Raw genomic sequence first — 19,790 nt, 5'->3', positions numbered from 1 at the left:
GTAACTACCACAACATGGTCATCTGCAGTTTACATCTAGCCCGTGGCATTGAATGGCATTTTAAAAGTGCTAAGGGTCCTGGTGCAATAATCCTCCCATGAGGATCAGCCTCAACGGCTTTGTAGATTGCACTCATGTCAGCAACTCCATATACATTTTTTTTTCTTCATGCTTCTTTCTTCATCCTTTTTTCTTTCTGTCATTCAGACTTTCATTCATTCGATCTCTCTCACTCACTTGCTTTAACTCATTTGTTCTCACTCACTCACTCACTCACTCAATCACTCACTCACTCATTCACTCTCACTCACTCTCACTCTCTCACTCACTCGCTCACTAAGTCAGTCTCTCTCTCTCTCTCTCTTTTTCTTTTTATATATATTTTTTTCCGTCTTCTTCTTCTTCTTCAGACCCTGTCATAGCACTAATGCCTTTCCAATACCACCAGCAGATGGAGACACTCCATTGCAACATTGGTTGTGAGCAGCAGTTTCTAAAAACAAATGCCTCATGGCGGATTTCCCATCCATCAATGGATGGTAAATTTTGTTTTTATCATTCACTGACCACAGAAACCAATGCATGGTCAAGCAACAGCAATGACACACCCTTGTGTATAGGCATGAGACCCTCATGTCATTTAACAGGATTCAGCACCACCCACAAGACAGCTACCTGTCATGTCATGTCAAACCTGCACAGGTGTGCTAGATTATTATTATTTAGTTTTATTTTATTTTTTTACACCAATCAGTGTGCAAACATGGTCATTAAAACGCTAAATGAATAGACGTTCATAAACCAGTCAGTGCAACTCATCATTTTGGTCTCCAATTCTCAAACTCAAATTCTCACCCACGGAGGATTAAATGAGAATCTTTCTTGTTTAACACTGGAATGGGGTGGTGCACTGTTCACTACCCGAAGATACTGCCACATCGGGTCAATGCATAGGGCGACAGAAGCAAGCTTCCAAATCAGCTCCCTTTCTCAAAAATCCATTTAATTTATGGTCCCCAGATAGGGAACGTATGTATCAGTATGTGCTCACAAGTCACCCAAGTGCAAGTATTCACACAAAAAAAAACGTGCCTCAGGATGCGATCTGTCGCAAGATCCTTTCTTTTTTTACACTTGATCTAAGCCAAAAGGCCTAGAGGGGATAACCGGGAAAGGGGTGGACCCAACCATGTCCCCTTCATGAGCACTCACATTACTCATAGGAATGGAAGGAAGGCTGGCAGCCAACCAGCCTCCCATACACTTTCTGGGTGGGTGGCAGTCAGCCACCCATACATACATACAGCACAGGCTAAACCCACATCATCACTTAAAAAAAGGACAGGCGACCATTGCACTCTGATGGAGCATTTAGCAATGCAATCCATAGCCTGGCTTTTGCCTGAACCCCCATCACTCCTCCTCTTGCATATAAGACAATATTTCAGATCTGCATATGAAAACAACACGCCTACCTTTGTTGCACATAGCTGCCTGCCTGTCTCTAGTTACCCCACTGGCTGTAGCTGCGTCCCTTCCGACATGGAATAACACCAACTGTAACGATAAACTGAAAATTAACAGTATAAACCTGCATCATTTTGGACTCTGGTATTTGCTGAATCCGGGTGACCTGACAATCGATGGTGGTGCCGCTGGTGATTCTGGCCTTCTTGGAATCTGTTGGGCCTATGTGTTAGCTCACACATCACTTGGGTATCCATGGTAACTACCACAACATGGTCATCTGCAGTTTACATCTAGCCCGTGGCATTGAATGGCATTTTAAAAGTGCTAAGGGTCCTGGTGCAATAATCCTCCCATGAGGATCAGCCTCAACGGCTTTGTAGATTGCACTCATGTCAGCAACTCCATATACATTTTTTTTTCTTCATGCTTCTTTCTTCATCCTTTTTTCTTTCTGTCATTCAGACTTTCATTCATTCGATCTCTCTCACTCACTTGCTTTAACTCATTTGTTCTCACTCACTCACTCACTCACTCAATCACTCACTCACTCACTCATTCACTCTCACTCACTCTCACTCTCTCACTCACTCGCTCACTAAGTCAGTCTCTCTCTCTCTCTCTCTTTTTCTTTTTATATATATTTTTTTCCGTCTTCTTCTTCTTCTTCTTCTTCTTCTTCAGACCCTGTCATAGCACTAATGCCTTTCCAATACCACCAGCAGATGGAGACACTCCATTGCAACATTGGTTGTGAGCAGCAGTTTCTAAAAACAAATGCCTCATGGCGGATTTCCCATCCATCAATGGATGGTAAATTTTGTTTTTATCATTCACTGACCACAGAAACCAATGCATGGTCAAGCAACAGCAATGACACACCCTTGTGTATAGGCATGAGACCCTCATGTCATTTAACAGGATTCAGCACCACCCACAAGACAGCTACCTGTCATGTCATGTCAAACCTGCACAGGTGTGCTAGATTATTATTATTTAGTTTTATTTTATTTTTTTACACCAATCAGTGTGCAAACATGGTCATTAAAACGCTAAATGAATAGACGTTCATAAACCAGTCAGTGCAACTCATCATTTTGGTCTCCAATTCTCAAACTCAAATTCTCACCCACGGAGGATTAAATGAGAATCTTTCTTGTTTAACACTGGAATGGGGTGGTGCACTGTTCACTACCCGAAGATACTGCCACATCGGGTCAATGCATAGGGCGACAGAAGCAAGCTTCCAAATCAGCTCCCTTTCTCAAAAATCCATTTAATTTATGGTCCCCAGATAGGGAACGTATGTATCAGTATGTGCTCACAAGTCACCCAAGTGCAAGTATTCACACAAAAAAAAACGTGCCTCAGGATGCGATCTGTCGCAAGATCCTTTCTTTTTTTACACTTGATCTAAGCCAAAAGGCCTAGAGGGGATAACCGGGAAAGGGGTGGACCCAACCATGTCCCCTTCATGAGCACTCACATTACTCATAGGAATGGAAGGAAGGCTGGCAGCCAACCAGCCTCCCATACACTTTCTGGGTGGGTGGCAGTCAGCCACCCATACATACATACAGCACAGGCTAAACCCACATCATCACTTAAAAAAAGGACAGGCGACCATTGCACTCTGATGGAGCATTTAGCAATGCAATCCATAGCCTGGCTTTTGCCTGAACCCCCATCACTCCTCCTCTTGCATATAAGACAATATTTCAGATCTGCATATGAAAACAACACGCCTACCTTTGTTGCACATAGCTGCCTGCCTGTCTCTAGTTACCCCACTGGCTGTAGCTGCGTCCCTTCCGACATGGAATAACACCAACTGTAACGATAAACTGAAAATTAACAGTATAAACCTGCATCATTTTGGACTCTGGTATTTGCTGAATCCGGGTGACCTGACAATCGATGGTGGTGCCGCTGGTGATTCTGGCCTTCTTGGAATCTGTTGGGCCTATGTGTTAGCTCACACATCACTTGGGTATCCATGGTAACTACCACAACATGGTCATCTGCAGTTTACATCTAGCCCGTGGCATTGAATGGCATTTTAAAAGTGCTAAGGGTCCTGGTGCAATAATCCTCCCATGAGGATCAGCCTCAACGGCTTTGTAGATTGCACTCATGTCAGCAACTCCATATACATTTTTTTTTCTTCATGCTTCTTTCTTCATCCTTTTTTCTTTCTGTCATTCAGACTTTCATTCATTCGATCTCTCTCACTCACTTGCTTTAACTCATTTGTTCTCACTCACTCACTCACTCACTCAATCACTCACTCACTCATTCACTCTCACTCACTCTCACTCTCTCACTCACTCGCTCACTAAGTCAGTCTCTCTCTCTCTCTCTCTTTTTCTTTTTATATATATTTTTTTCCGTTTTCTTCTTCTTCTTCTTCTTCTTCTTCTTCTTCTTCAGACCCTGTCATAGCACTAATGCCTTTCCAATACCACCAGCAGATGGAGACACTCCATTGCAACATTGGTTGTGAGCAGCAGTTTCTAAAAACAAATGCCTCATGGCGGATTTCCCATCCATCAATGGATGGTAAATTTTGTTTTTATCATTCACTGACCACAGAAACCAATGCATGGTCAAGCAACAGCAATGACACACCCTTGTGTATAGGCATGAGACCCTCATGTCATTTAACAGGATTCAGCACCACCCACAAGACAGCTACCTGTCATGTCATGTCAAACCTGCACAGGTGTGCTAGATTATTATTATTTAGTTTTATTTTATTTTTTTACACCAATCAGTGTGCAAACATGGTCATTAAAACGCTAAATGAATAGACGTTCATAAACCAGTCAGTGCAACTCATCATTTTGGTCTCCAATTCTCAAACTCAAATTCTCACCCACGGAGGATTAAATGAGAATCTTTCTTGTTTAACACTGGAATGGGGTGGTGCACTGTTCACTACCCGAAGATACTGCCACATCGGGTCAATGCATAGGGCGACAGAAGCAAGCTTCCAAATCAGCTCCCTTTCTCAAAAATCCATTTAATTTATGGTCCCCAGATAGGGAACGTATGTATCAGTATGTGCTCACAAGTCACCCAAGTGCAAGTATTCACACAAAAAAAAACGTGCCTCAGGATGCGATCTGTCGCAAGATCCTTTCTTTTTTTACACTTGATCTAAGCCAAAAGGCCTAGAGGGGATAACCGGGAAAGGGGTGGACCCAACCATGTCCCCTTCATGAGCACTCACATTACTCATAGGAATGGAAGGAAGGCTGGCAGCCAACCAGCCTCCCATACACTTTCTGGGTGGGTGGCAGTCAGCCACCCATACATACATACAGCACAGGCTAAACCCACATCATCACTTAAAAAAAGGACAGGCGACCATTGCACTCTGATGGAGCATTTAGCAATGCAATCCATAGCCTGGCTTTTGCCTGAACCCCCCATCACTCCTCCTCTTGCATATAAGACAATATTTCAGATCTGCATATGAAAACAACACGCCTACCTTTGTTGCACATAGCTGCCTGCCTGTCTCTAGTTACCCCACTGGCTGTAGCTGCGTCCCTTCCGACATGGAATAACACCAACTGTAACGATAAACTGAAAATTAACAGTATAAACCTGCATCATTTTGGACTCTGGTATTTGCTGAATCCGGGTGACCTGACAATCGATGGTGGTGCCGCTGGTGATTCTGGCCTTCTTGGAATCTGTTGGGCCTATGTGTTAGCTCACACATCACTTGGGTATCCATGGTAACTACCACAACATGGTCATCTGCAGTTTACATCTAGCCCGTGGCATTGAATGGCATTTTAAAAGTGCTAAGGGTCCTGGTGCAATAATCCTCCCATGAGGATCAGCCTCAACGGCTTTGTAGATTGCACTCATGTCAGCAACTCCATATACATTTTTTTTTCTTCATGCTTCTTTCTTCATCCTTTTTTCTTTCTGTCATTCAGACTTTCATTCATTCGATCTCTCTCACTCACTTGCTTTAACTCATTTGTTCTCACTCACTCACTCACTCAATCACTCACTCACTCATTCACTCTCACTCACTCTCACTCTCTCACTCACTCGCTCACTAAGTCAGTCTCTCTCTCTCTCTCTCTTTTTCTTTTTATATATATTTTTTTCCGTCTTCTTCTTCTTCTTCTTCTTCTTCTTCTTCTTCAGACCCTGTCATAGCACTAATGCCTTTCCAATACCACCAGCAGATGGAGACACTCCATTGCAACATTGGTTGTGAGCAGCAGTTTCTAAAAACAAATGCCTCATGGCGGATTTCCCATCCATCAATGGATGGTAAATTTAGTTTTTATCATTCACTGATCACAGAAACCAATGCATGGTCAAGCAACAGCAATGACACACCCTTGTGTATAGGCATGAGACCCTCATGTCATTTAACAGGATTCAGCACCACCCACAAGACAGCTACCTGTCATGTCATGTCAAACCTGCACAGGTGTGCTAGATTATTATTATTTAGTTTTATTTTATTTTTTTACACCAATCAGTGTGCAAACATGGTCATTAAAATGCTAAATGAATAGACGTTCATAAACCAGTCAGTGCAACTCATCATTTTGGTCTCCAATTCTCAAACTCAAATTCTCACCCACGGAGGATTAAATGAGAATCTTTCTTGTTTAACACTGGAATGGGGTGGTGCACTGTTCACTACCCGAAGATACTGCCACATCGGGTCAATGCATAGGGCGACAGAAGCAAGCTTCCAAATCAGCTCCCTTTCTCAAAAATCCATTTAATTTATGGTCCCCAGATAGGGAACGTATGTATCAGTATGTGCTCACAAGTCACCCAAGTGCAAGTATTCACACAAAAAAAAAACGTGCCTCAGGATGCGATCTGTCGCAAGATCCTTTCTTTTTTTACACTTGATCTAAGCCAAAAGGCCTAGAGGGGATAACCGGGAAAGGGGTGGACCCAACCATGTCCCCTTCATGAGCACTCACATTACTCATAGGAATGGAAGGAAGGCTGGCAGCCAACCAGCCTCCCATACACTTTCTGGGTGGGTGGCAGTCAGCCACCCATACATACATACAGCACAGGCTAAACCCACATCATCACTTAAAAAAAGGACAGGCGACCATTGCACTCTGATGGAGCATTTAGCAATGCAATCCATAGCCTGGCTTTTGCCTGAACCCCCATCACTCCTCCTCTTGCATATAAGACAATATTTCAGATCTGCATATGAAAACAACACGCCTACCTTTGTTGCACATAGCTGCCTGCCTGTCTCTAGTTACCCCACTGGCTGTAGCTGCGTCCCTTCCGACATGGAATAACACCAACTGTAACGATAAACTGAAAATTAACAGTATAAACCTGCATCATTTTGGACTCTGGTATTTGCTGAATCCGGGTGACCTGACAATCGATGGTGGTGCCGCTGGTGATTCTGGCCTTCTTGGAATCTGTTGGGCCTATGTGTTAGCTCACACATCACTTGGGTATCCATGGTAACTACCACAACATGGTCATCTGCAGTTTACATCTAGCCCGTGGCATTGAATGGCATTTTAAAAGTGCTAAGGGTCCTGGTGCAATAATCCTCCCATGAGGATCAGCCTCAACGGCTTTGTAGATTGCACTCATGTCAGCAACTCCATATACATTTTTTTTTCTTCATGCTTCTTTCTTCATCCTTTTTTCTTTCTGTCATTCAGACTTTCATTCATTCGATCTCTCTCACTCACTTGCTTTAACTCATTTGTTCTCACTCACTCACTCACTCACTCAATCACTCACTCACTCATTCACTCTCACTCACTCTCACTCTCTCACTCACTCGCTCACTAAGTCAGTCTCTCTCTCTCTCTCTCTTTTTCTTTTTATATATATTTTTTTCCGTCTTCTTCTTCTTCTTCTTCTTCTTCAGACCCTGTCATAGCACTAATGCCTTTCCAATACCACCAGCAGATGGAGACACTCCATTGCAACATTGGTTGTGAGCAGCAGTTTCTAAAAACAAATGCCTCATGGCGGATTTCCCATCCATCAATGGATGGTAAATTTTGTTTTTATCATTCACTGACCACAGAAACCAATGCATGGTCAAGCAACAGCAATGACACACCCTTGTGTATAGGCATGAGACCCTCATGTCATTTAACAGGATTCAGCACCACCCACAAGACAGCTACCTGTCATGTCATGTCAAACCTGCACAGGTGTGCTAGATTATTATTATTTAGTTTTATTTTATTTTTTTACACCAATCAGTGTGCAAACATGGTCATTAAAACGCTAAATGAATAGACGTTCATAAACCAGTCAGTGCAACTCATCATTTTGGTCTCCAATTCTCAAACTCAAATTCTCACCCACGGAGGATTAAATGAGAATCTTTCTTGTTTAACACTGGAATGGGGTGGTGCACTGTTCACTACCCGAAGATACTGCCACATCGGGTCAATGCATAGGGCGACAGAAGCAAGCTTCCAAATCAGCTCCCTTTCTCAAAAATCCATTTAATTTATGGTCCCCAGATAGGGAACGTATGTATCAGTATGTGCTCACAAGTCACCCAAGTGCAAGTATTCACACAAAAAAAAACGTGCCTCAGGATGCGATCTGTCGCAAGATCCTTTCTTTTTTTACACTTGATCTAAGCCAAAAGGCCTAGAGGGGATAACCGGGAAAGGGGTGGACCCAACCATGTCCCCTTCATGAGCACTCACATTACTCATAGGAATGGAAGGAAGGCTGGCAGCCAACCAGCCTCCCATACACTTTCTGGGTGGGTGGCAGTCAGCCACCCATACATACATACAGCACAGGCTAAACCCACATCATCACTTAAAAAAAGGACAGGCGACCATTGCACTCTGATGGAGCATTTAGCAATGCAATCCATAGCCTGGCTTTTGCCTGAACCCCCATCACTCCTCCTCTTGCATATAAGACAATATTTCAGATCTGCATATGAAAACAACACGCCTACCTTTGTTGCACATAGCTGCCTGCCTGTCTCTAGTTACCCCACTGGCTGTAGCTGCGTCCCTTCCGACATGGAATAACACCAACTGTAACGATAAACTGAAAATTAACAGTATAAACCTGCATCATTTTGGACTCTGGTATTTGCTGAATCCGGGTGACCTGACAATCGATGGTGGTGCCGCTGGTGATTCTGGCCTTCTTGGAATCTGTTGGGCCTATGTGTTAGCTCACACATCACTTGGGTATCCATGGTAACTACCACAACATGGTCATCTGCAGTTTACATCTAGCCCGTGGCATTGAATGGCATTTTAAAAGTGCTAAGGGTCCTGGTGCAATAATCCTCCCATGAGGATCAGCCTCAACGGCTTTGTAGATTGCACTCATGTCAGCAACTCCATATACATTTTTTTTTCTTCATGCTTCTTTCTTCATCCTTTTTTCTTTCTGTCATTCAGACTTTCATTCATTCGATCTCTCTCACTCACTTGCTTTAACTCATTTGTTCTCACTCACTCACTCACTCACTCACTCAATCACTCACTCACTCATTCACTCTCACTCACTCTCACTCTCTCACTCACTCGCTCACTAAGTCAGTCTCTCTCTCTCTCTCTCTTTTTCTTTTTATATATATTTTTTTCCGTCTTCTTCTTCTTCTTCTTCTTCTTCTTCTTCTTCAGACCCTGTCATAGCACTAATGCCTTTCCAATACCACCAGCAGATGGAGACACTCCATTGCAACATTGGTTGTGAGCAGCAGTTTCTAAAAACAAATGCCTCATGGCGGATTTCCCATCCATCAATGGATGGTAAATTTAGTTTTTATCATTCACTGACCACAGAAACCAATGCATGGTCAAGCAACAGCAATGACACACCCTTGTGTATAGGCATGAGACCCTCATGTCATTTAACAGGATTCAGCACCACCCACAAGACAGCTACCTGTCATGTCATGTCAAACCTGCACAGGTGTGCTAGATTATTATTATTTAGTTTTATTTTATTTTTTTACACCAATCAGTGTGCAAACATGGTCATTAAAACGCTAAATGAATAGACGTTCATAAACCAGTCAGTGCAACTCATCATTTTGGTCTCCAATTCTCAAACTCAAATTCTCACCCACGGAGGATTAAATGAGAATCTTTCTTGTTTAACACTGGAATGGGGTGGTGCACTGTTCACTACCCGAAGATACTGCCACATCGGGTCAATGCATAGGGCGACAGAAGCAAGCTTCCAAATCAGCTCCCTTTCTCAAAAATCCATTTAATTTATGGTCCCCAGATAGGGAACGTATGTATCAGTATGTGCTCACAAGTCACCCAAGTGCAAGTATTCACACAAAAAAAAACGTGCCTCAGGATGCGATCTGTCGCAAGATCCTTTCTTTTTTTACACTTGATCTAAGCCAAAAGGCCTAGAGGGGATAACCGGGAAAGGGGTGGACCCAACCATGTCCCCTTCATGAGCACTCACATTACTCATAGGAATGGAAGGAAGGCTGGCAGCCAACCAGCCTCCCATACACTTTCTGGGTGGGTGGCAGTCAGCCACCCATACATACATACAGCACAGGCTAAACCCACATCATCACTTAAAAAAAGGACAGGCGACCATTGCACTCTGATGGAGCATTTAGCAATGCAATCCATAGCCTGGCTTTTGCCTGAACCCCCATCACTCCTCCTCTTGCATATAAGACAATATTTCAGATCTGCATATGAAAACAACACGCCTGCCTGTCTCTAGTTACCCCACTGGCTGTAGCTGCGTCCCTTCCGACATGGAATAACACCAACTGTAACGATAAACTGAAAATTAACAGTATAAACCTGCATCATTTTGGACTCTGGTATTTGCTGAATCCGGGTGACCTGACAATCGATGGTGGTGCCGCTGGTGATTCTGGCCTTCTTGGAATCTGTTGGGCCTATGTGTTAGCTCACACATCACTTGGGTATCCATGGTAACTACCACAACATGGTCATCTGCAGTTTACATCTAGCCCGTGGCATTGAATGGCATTTTAAAAGTGCTAAGGGTCCTGGTGCAATAATCCTCCCATGAGGATCAGCCTCAACGGCTTTGTAGATTGCACTCATGTCAGCAACTCCATATACATTTTTTTTTCTTCATGCTTCTTTCTTCATCCTTTTTTCTTTCTGTCATTCAGACTTTCATTCATTCGATCTCTCTCACTCACTTGCTTTAACTCATTTGTTCTCACTCACTCACTCACTCACTCAATCACTCACTCACTCATTCACTCTCACTCACTCTCACTCTCTCACTCACTCGCTCACTAAGTCAGTCTCTCTCTCTCTCTATCTTTTTCTTTTTATATATATTTTTTTCCGTCTTCTTCTTCTTCTTCTTCTTCTTCTTCTTCTTCTTCAGACCCTGTCATAGCACTAATGCCTTTCCAATACCACCAGCAGATGGAGACACTCCATTGCAACATTGGTTGTGAGCAGCAGTTTCTAAAAACAAATGCCTCATGGCGGATTTCCCATCCATCAATGGATGGTAAATTTAGTTTTTATCATTCACTGACCACAGAAACCAATGCATGGTCAAGCAACAGCAATGACACACCCTTGTGTATAGGCATGAGACCCTCATGTCATTTAACAGGATTCAGCACCACCCACAAGACAGCTACCTGTCATGTCATGTCAAACCTGCACAGGTGTGCTAGATTATTATTATTTAGTTTTATTTTATTTTTTTACACCAATCAGTGTGCAAACATGGTCATTAAAACGCTAAATGAATAGACGTTCATAAACCAGTCAGTGCAACTCATCATTTTGGTCTCCAATTCTCAAACTCAAATTCTCACCCACGGAGGATTAAATGAGAATCTTTCTTGTTTAACACTGGAATGGGGTGGTGCACTGTTCACTACCCGAAGATACTGCCACATCGGGTCAATGCATAGGGCGACAGAAGCAAGCTTCCAAATCAGCTCCCTTTCTCAAAAATCCATTTAATTTATGGTCCCCAGATAGGGAACGTATGTATCAGTATGTGCTCACAAGTCACCCAAGTGCAAGTATTCACACAAAAAAAAACGTGCCTCAGGATGCGATCTGTCGCAAGATCCTTTCTTTTTTTACACTTGATCTAAGCCAAAAGGCCTAGAGGGGATAACCGGGAAAGGGGTGGACCCAACCATGTCCCCTTCATGAGCACTCACATTACTCATAGGAATGGAAGGAAGGCTGGCAGCCAACCAGCCTCCCATACACTTTCTGGGTGGGTGGCAGTCAGCCACCCATACATACATACAGCACAGGCTAAACCCACATCATCACTTAAAAAAAGGACAGGCGACCATTGCACTCTGATGGAGCATTTAGCAATGCAATCCATAGCCTGGCTTTTGCCTGAACCCCCATCACTCCTCCTCTTGCATATAAGACAATATTTCAGATCTGCATATGAAAACAACACGCCTACCTTTGTTGCACATAGCTGCCTGCCTGTCTCTAGTTACCCCACTGGCTGTAGCTGCGTCCCTTCCGACATGGAATAACACCAACTGTAACGATAAACTGAAAATTAACAGTATAAACCTGCATCATTTTGGACTCTGGTATTTGCTGAATCCGGGTGACCTGACAATCGATGGTGGTGCCGCTGGTGATTCTGGCCTTCTTGGAATCTGTTGGGCCTATGTGTTAGCTCACACATCACTTGGGTATCCATGGTAACTACCACAACATGGTCATCTGCAGTTTACATCTAGCCCGTGGCATTGAATGGCATTTTAAAAGTGCTAAGGGTCCTGGTGCAATAATCCTCCCATGAGGATCAGCCTCAACGGCTTTGTAGATTGCACTCATGTCAGCAACTCCATATACATTTTTTTTCTTCATGCTTCTTTCTTCATCCTTTTTTCTTTCTGTCATTCAGACTTTCATTCATTCGATCTCTCTCACTCACTTGCTTTAACTCATTTGTTCTCACTCACTCACTCACTCAATCACTCACTCACTCATTCACTCTCACTCACTCTCACTCTCTCACTCACTCGCTCACTAAGTCAGTCTCTCTCTCTCTCTCTCTTTTTCTTTTTATATATATTTTTTTCCATCTTCTTCTTCTTCTTCTTCTTCTTCTTCTTCAGACCCTGTCATAGCACTAATGCCTTTCCAATACCACCAGCAGATGGAGACACTCCATTGCAACATTGGTTGTGAGCAGCAGTTTCTAAAAACAAATGCCTCATGGCGGATTTCCCATCCATCAATGGATGGTAAATTTTGTTTTTATCATTCACTGACCACAGAAACCAATGCATGGTCAAGCAACAGCAATGACACACCCTTGTGTATAGGCATGAGACCCTCATGTCATTTAACAGGATTCAGCACCACCCACAAGACAGCTACCTGTCATGTCATGTCAAACCTGCACAGGTGTGCTAGATTATTATTATTTAGTTTTATTTTATTTTTTTACACCAATCAGTGTGCAAACATGGTCATTAAAACGCTAAATGAATAGACGTTCATAAACCAGTCAGTGCAACTCATCATTTTGGTCTCCAATTCTCAAACTCAAATTCTCACCCACGGAGGATTAAATGAGAATCTTTCTTGTTTAACACTGGAATGGGGTGGTGCACTGTTCACTACCCGAAGATACTGCCACATCGGGTCAATGCATAGGGCGACAGAAGCAAGCTTCCAAATCAGCTCCCTTTCTCAAAAATCCATTTAATTTATGGTCCCCAGATAGGGAACGTATGTATCAGTATGTGCTCACAAGTCACCCAAGTGCAAGTATTCACACAAAAAAAAACGTGCCTCAGGATGCGATCTGTCGCAAGATCCTTTCTTTTTTTACACTTGATCTAAGCCAAAAGGCCTAGAGGGGATAACCGGGAAAGGGGTGGACCCAACCATGTCCCCTTCATGAGCACTCACATTACTCATAGGAATGGAAGGAAGGCTGGCAGCCAACCAGCCTCCCATACACTTTCTGGGTGGGTGGCAGTCAGCCACCCATACATACATACAGCACAGGCTAAACCCACATCATCACTTAAAAAAAGGACAGGCGACCATTGCACTCTGATGGAGCATTTAGCAATGCAATCCATAGCCTGGCTTTTGCCTGAACCCCCATCACTCCTCCTCTTGCATATAAGACAATATTTCAGATCTGCATATGAAAACAACACGCCTACCTTTGTTGCACATAGCTGCCTGCCTGTCTCTAGTTACCCCACTGGCTGTAGCTGCGTCCCTTCCGACATGGAATAACACCAACTGTAACGATAAACTGAAAATTAACAGTATAAACCTGCATCATTTTGGACTCTGGTATTTGCTGAATCCGGGTGACCTGACAATCGATGGTGGTGCCGCTGGTGATTCTGGCCTTCTTGGAATCTGTTGGGCCTATGTGTTAGCTCACACATCACTTGGGTATCCATGGTAACTACCACAACATGGTCATCTGCAGTTTACATCTAGCCCGTGGCATTGAATGGCATTTTAAAAGTGCTAAGGGTCCTGGTGCAATAATCCTCCCATGAGGATCAGCCTCAACGGCTTTGTAGATTGCACTCATGTCAGCAACTCCATATACATTTTTTTTTTCTTCATGCTTCTTTCTTCATCCTTTTTTCTTTCTGTCATTCAGACTTTCATTCATTCGATCTCTCTCACTCCCTTGCTTTAACTCATTTGTTCTCACTCACTCACTCACTCACTCACTCAATCACTCACTCATTCACTCTCACTCACTCTCACTCTCTCACTCACTCGCTCACTAAGTCAGTCTCTCTCTCTCTCTCTCTTTTTCTTTTTATATATATTTTTTTCCGTCTTCTTCTTCTTCTTCTTCTTCTTCTTCTTCAGACCCTGTCATAGCACTAATGCCTTTCCAATACCACCAGCAGATGGAGACACTCCATTGCAACATTGGTTGTGAGCAGCAGTTTCTAAAAACAAATGCCTCATGGCGGATTTCCCATCCATCAATGGATGGTAAATTTTGTTTTTATCATTCACTGACCACAGAAACCAATGCATGGTCAAGCAACAGCAATGACACACCCTTGTGTATAGGCATGAGACCCTCATGTCATTTAACAGGATTCAGCACCACCCACAAGACAGCTACCTGTCATGTCATGTCAAACCTGCACAGGTGTGCTAGATTATTATTATTTAGTTTTATTTTATTTTTTTACACCAATCAGTGTGCAAACATGGTCATTAAAACGCTAAATGAATAGACGTTCATAAACCAGTCAGTGCAACTCATCATTTTGGTCTCCAATTCTCAAACTCAAATTCTCACCCACGGAGGATTAAATGAGAATCTTTCTTGTTTAACACTGGAATGGGGTGGTGCACTGTTCACTACCCGAAGATACTGCCACATCGGGTCAATGCATAGGGCGACAGAAGCAAGCTTCCAAATCAGCTCCCTTTCTCAAAAATCCATTTAATTTATGGTCCCCAGATAGGGAACGTATGTATCAGTATGTGCTCACAAGTCACCCAAGTGCAAGTATTCACACAAAAAAAAACGTGCCTCAGGATGCGATCTGTCGCAAGATCCTTTCTTTTTTTACACTTGATCTAAGCCAAAAGGCCTAGAGGGGATAACCGGGAAAGGGGTGGACCCAACCATGTCCCCTTCATGAGCACTCACATTACTCATAGGAATGGAAGGAAGGCTGGCAGCCAACCAGCCTCCCATACACTTTCTGGGTGGGTGGCAGTCAGCCACCCATACATACATACAGCACAGGCTAAACCCACATCATCACTTAAAAAAAGGACAGGCGACCATTGCACTCTGATGGAGCATTTAGCAATGCAATCCATAGCCTGGCTTTTGCCTGAACCCCCATCACTCCTCCTCTTGCATATAAGACAATATTTCAGATCTGCATATGAAAACAACACGCCTACCTTTGTTGCACATAGCTGCCTGCCTGTCTCTAGTTACCCCACTGGCTGTAGCTGCGTCCCTTCCGACATGGAATAACACCAACTGTAACGATAAACTGAAAATTAACAGTATAAACCTGCATCATTTTGGACTCTGGTATTTGCTGAATCCGGGTGACCTGACAATCGATGGTGGTGCCGCTGGTGATTCTGGCCTTCTTGGAATCTGTTGGGCCTATGTGTTAGCTCACACATCACTTGGGTATCCATGGTAACTACCACAACATGGTCATCTGCAGTTTACATCTAGCCCGTGGCATTGAATGGCATTTTAAAAGTGCTAAGGGTCCTGGTGCAATAATCCTCCCATGAGGATCAGCCTCAACGGCTTTGTAGATTGCACTCATGTCAGCAACTCCATATACATTTTTTTTTCTTCATGCTTCTTTCTTCATCCTTTTTTCTTTCTGTCATTCAGACTTTCATTCATTCGATCTCTCTCACTCACTTGCTTTAACTCATTTGTTCTCACTCACTCACTCACTCACTCACTCAATCACTCACTCACTCATTCACTCTCACTCACTCTCACTCTCTCACTCACTCGCTCACTAAGTCAGTCTCTCTCTCTCTCTTTCTTTTTCTTTTTATATATATTTTTTTCCGTCTTCTTCTTCTTCTTCTTCTTCTTCTTCTTCTTCTTCTTCTTCTTCTTCTTCTTCTTCTTCTTCAGACCCTGTCATAGCACTAATGCCTTTCCAATACCACCAGCAGATGGAGACACTCCATTGCAACATTGGTTGTGAGCAGCAGTTTCTAAAAACAAATGCCTCATGGCGGATTTCCCATCCATCAATGGATGGTAAATTTTGTTTTTATCATTCACTGACCACAGAAACCAATGCATGGTCAAGCAACAGCAATGACACACCCTTGTGTATAGGCATGAGACCCTCATGTCATTTAACAGGATTCAGCACCACCCACAAGACAGCTACCTGTCATGTCATGTCAAACCTGCACAGGTGTGCTAGATTATTATTATTTAGTTTTATTTTATTTTTTTACACCAATCAGTGTGCAAACATGGTCATTAAAACGCTAAATGAATAGACGTTCATAAACCAGTCAGTGCAACTCATCATTTTGGTCTCCAATTCTCAAACTCAAATTCTCACCCACGGAGGATTAAATGAGAATCTTTCTTGTTTAACACTGGAATGGGGTGGTGCACTGTTCACTACCCGAAGATACTGCCACATCGGGTCAATGCATAGGGCGACAGAAGCAAGCTTCCAAATCAGCTCCCTTTCTCAAAAATCCATTTAATTTATGGTCCCCAGATAGGGAACGTATGTATCAGTATGTGCTCACAAGTCACCCAAGTGCAAGTATTCACACAAAAAAAAACGTGCCTCAGGATGCGATCTGTCGCAAGATCCTTTCTTTTTTTACACTTGATCTAAGCCAAAAGGCCTAGAGGGGATAACCGGGAAAGGGGTGGACCCAACCATGTCCCCTTCATGAGCACTCACATTACTCATAGGAATGGAAGGAAGGCTGGCAGCCAACCAGCCTCCCATACACTTTCTGGGTGGGTGGCAGTCAGCCACCCATACATACATACAGCACAGGCTAAACCCACATCATCACTTAAAAAAAGGACAGGCGACCATTGCACTCTGATGGAGCATTTAGCAATACAATCCATAGCCTGGCTTTTGCCTGAACCCCCATCACTCCTCCTCTTGCATATAAGACAATATTTCAGATCTGCATATGAAAACAACACGCCTACCTTTGTTGCACATAGCTGCCTGCCTGTCTCTAGTTACCCCACTGGCTGTAGCTGCGTCCCTTCCGACATGGAATAACACCAACTGTAACGATAAACTGAAAATTAACAGTATAAACCTGCATCATTTTGGACTCTGGTATTTGCTGAATCCGGGTGACCTGACAATCGATGGTGGTGCCGCTGGTGATTCTGGCCTTCTTGGAATCTGTTGGGCCTATGTGTTAGCTCACACATCACTTGGGTATCCATGGTAACTACCACAACATGGTCATCTGCAGTTTACATCTAGCCCGTGGCATTGAATAACATTTTAAAAGTGCTAAGGGTCCTGGTGCAATAATCCTCCCATGAGGATCAGCCTCAACGGCTTTGTAGATTGCACTCATGTCAGCAACTCCATATACATTTTTTTTTCTTCATGCTTCTTTCTTCATCCTTTTTTCTTTCTGTCATTCAGACTTTCATTCATTCGATCTCTCTCACTCACTTGCTTTAACTCATTTGTTCTCACTCACTCACTCACTCACTCACTCAATCACTCACTCACTCATTCACTCTCACTCACTCTCACTCTCTCACTCACTCGCTCACTAAGTCAGTCTCTCTCTCTCTCTCTCTTTTTCTTTTTATATATATTTTTTTCCGTCTTCTTCTTCTTCTTCTTCTTCAGACCCTGTCATAGCACTAATGCCTTTCCAATACCACCAGCAGATGGAGACACTCCATTGCAACATTGGTTGTGAGCAGCAGTTTCTAAAAACAAATGCCTCATGGCGGATTTCCCATCCATCAATGGATGGTAAATTTTGTTTTTATCATTCACTGACCACAGAAACCAATGCATGGTCAAGCAACAGCAATGACACACCCTTGTGTATAGGCATGAGACCCTCATGTCATTTAACAGGATTCAGCACCACCCACAAGACAGCTACCTGTCATGTCATGTCAAACCTGCACAGGTGTGCTAGATTATTATTATTTAGTTTTATTTTATTTTTTTACACCAATCAGTGTGCAAACATGGTCATTAAAACGCTAAATGAATAGACGTTCATAAACCAGTCAGTGCAACTCATCATTTTGGTCTCCAATTCTCAAACTCAAATTCTCACCCACGGAGGATTAAATGAGAATCTTTCTTGTTTAACACTGGAATGGGGTGGTGCACTGTTCACTACCCGAAGATACTGCCACATCGGGTCAATGCATAGGGCGACAGAAGCAAGCTTCCAAATCAGCTCCCTTTCTCAAAAATCCATTTAATTTATGGTCCCCAGATAGGGAACGTATGTATCAGTATGTGCTCACAAGTCACCCAAGTGCAAGTATTCACACAAAAAAAAACGTGCCTCAGGATGCGATCTGTCGCAAGATCCTTTCTTTTTTTACACTTGATCTAAGCCAAAAGGCCTAGAGGGGATAACCGGGAAAGGGGTGGACCCAACCATGTCCCCTTCATGAGCACTCACATTACTCATAGGAATGGAAGGAAGGCTGGCAGCCAACCAGCCTCCCATACACTTTCTGGGTGGGTGGCAGTCAGCCACCCATACATACATACAGCACAGGCTAAACCCACATCATCACTTAAAAAAAGGACAGGCGACCATTGCACTCTGATGGAGCATTTAGCAATGCAATCCATAGCCTGGCTTTTGCCTGAACCCCCATCACTCCTCCTCTTGCATATAAGACAATATTTCAGATCTGCATATGAAAACAACACGCCTACCTTTGTTGCACATAGCTGCCTGCCTGTCTCTAGTTACCCCACTGGCTGTAGCTGCGTCCCTTCCGACATGGAATAACACCAACTGTAACGATAAACTGAAAATTAACAGTATAAACCTGCATCATTTTGGACTCTGGTATTTGCTGAATCCGGGTGACCTGACAATCGATGGTGGTGCCGCTGGTGATTCTGGCCTTCTTGGAATCTGTTGGGCCTATGTGTTAGCTCACACATCACTTGGGTATCCATGGTAACTACCACAACATGGTCATCTGCAGTTTACATCTAGCCCGTGGCATTGAATGGCATTTTAAAAGTGCTAAGGGTCCTGGTGCAATAATCCTCCCATGAGGATCAGCCTCAACGGCTTTGTAGATTGCACTCATGTCAGCAACTCCATATACATTTTTTTTTCTTCATGCTTCTTTCTTCATCCTTTTTTCTTTCTGTCATTCAGACTTTCATTCATTCGATCTCTCTCACTCACTTGCTTTAACTCATTTGTTCTCACTCACTCACTCACTCACTCAATCACTCACTCACTCATTCACTCTCACTCACTCTCACTCTCTCACTCACTCGCTCACTAAGTCAGTCTCTCTCTCTCTTTTTCTTTTTATATATATTTTTTTCCGTCTTCTTCTTCTTCTTCTTCTTCTTCTTCTTCTTCTTCAGACCCTGTCATAGCACTAATGCCTTTCCAATACCACCAGCAGATGGAGACACTCCATTGCAACATTGGTTGTGAGCAGCAGTTTCTAAAAACAAATGCCTCATGGCGGATTTCCCATCCATCAATGGATGGTAAATTTTGTTTTTATCATTCACTGACCACAGAAACCAATGCATGGTCAAGCAACAGCAATGACACACCCTTGTGTATAGGCATGAGACC

General features: G+C 43.3%; 11 pseudogenes; all 11 read right to left on the bottom strand.

Moving 5' to 3' along the window:
• Positions 1–900: 900 nt before the first annotated feature.
• LOC130351560 (U2 spliceosomal RNA) lies at positions 901–1,164 on the bottom strand (annotated as a pseudogene).
• A 1,477-nt stretch (positions 1,165–2,641) lies between these two features.
• On the bottom strand, positions 2,642–2,905 carry LOC130351559 (U2 spliceosomal RNA; annotated as a pseudogene).
• Positions 2,906–4,387: 1,482 nt separating this feature from the next.
• LOC130351558 (U2 spliceosomal RNA) lies at positions 4,388–4,651 on the bottom strand (annotated as a pseudogene).
• Positions 4,652–6,127: 1,476 nt separating this feature from the next.
• LOC130351534 (U2 spliceosomal RNA) lies at positions 6,128–6,392 on the bottom strand (annotated as a pseudogene).
• Positions 6,393–7,862: 1,470 nt separating this feature from the next.
• Positions 7,863–8,126, bottom strand: LOC130351555 (U2 spliceosomal RNA; annotated as a pseudogene).
• A 1,483-nt stretch (positions 8,127–9,609) lies between these two features.
• Positions 9,610–9,873, bottom strand: LOC130351554 (U2 spliceosomal RNA; annotated as a pseudogene).
• Positions 9,874–11,332: 1,459 nt separating this feature from the next.
• LOC130351553 (U2 spliceosomal RNA) lies at positions 11,333–11,596 on the bottom strand (annotated as a pseudogene).
• A 1,471-nt stretch (positions 11,597–13,067) lies between these two features.
• Positions 13,068–13,331, bottom strand: LOC130351552 (U2 spliceosomal RNA; annotated as a pseudogene).
• A 1,477-nt stretch (positions 13,332–14,808) lies between these two features.
• Positions 14,809–15,072, bottom strand: LOC130351551 (U2 spliceosomal RNA; annotated as a pseudogene).
• A 1,513-nt stretch (positions 15,073–16,585) lies between these two features.
• Positions 16,586–16,849, bottom strand: LOC130351550 (U2 spliceosomal RNA; annotated as a pseudogene).
• A 1,471-nt stretch (positions 16,850–18,320) lies between these two features.
• On the bottom strand, positions 18,321–18,584 carry LOC130351549 (U2 spliceosomal RNA; annotated as a pseudogene).
• Between the last annotated feature and the right edge of the window lie 1,206 nt (positions 18,585–19,790).

This window comes from Hyla sarda, unplaced genomic scaffold, assembly GCF_029499605.1.
Source record: "Hyla sarda isolate aHylSar1 unplaced genomic scaffold, aHylSar1.hap1 scaffold_988, whole genome shotgun sequence".
NCBI classification, from domain to species: domain Eukaryota; kingdom Metazoa; phylum Chordata; class Amphibia; order Anura; family Hylidae; genus Hyla; species Hyla sarda.
This window is presented reverse-complemented; position numbering and strand designations above follow the sequence as displayed.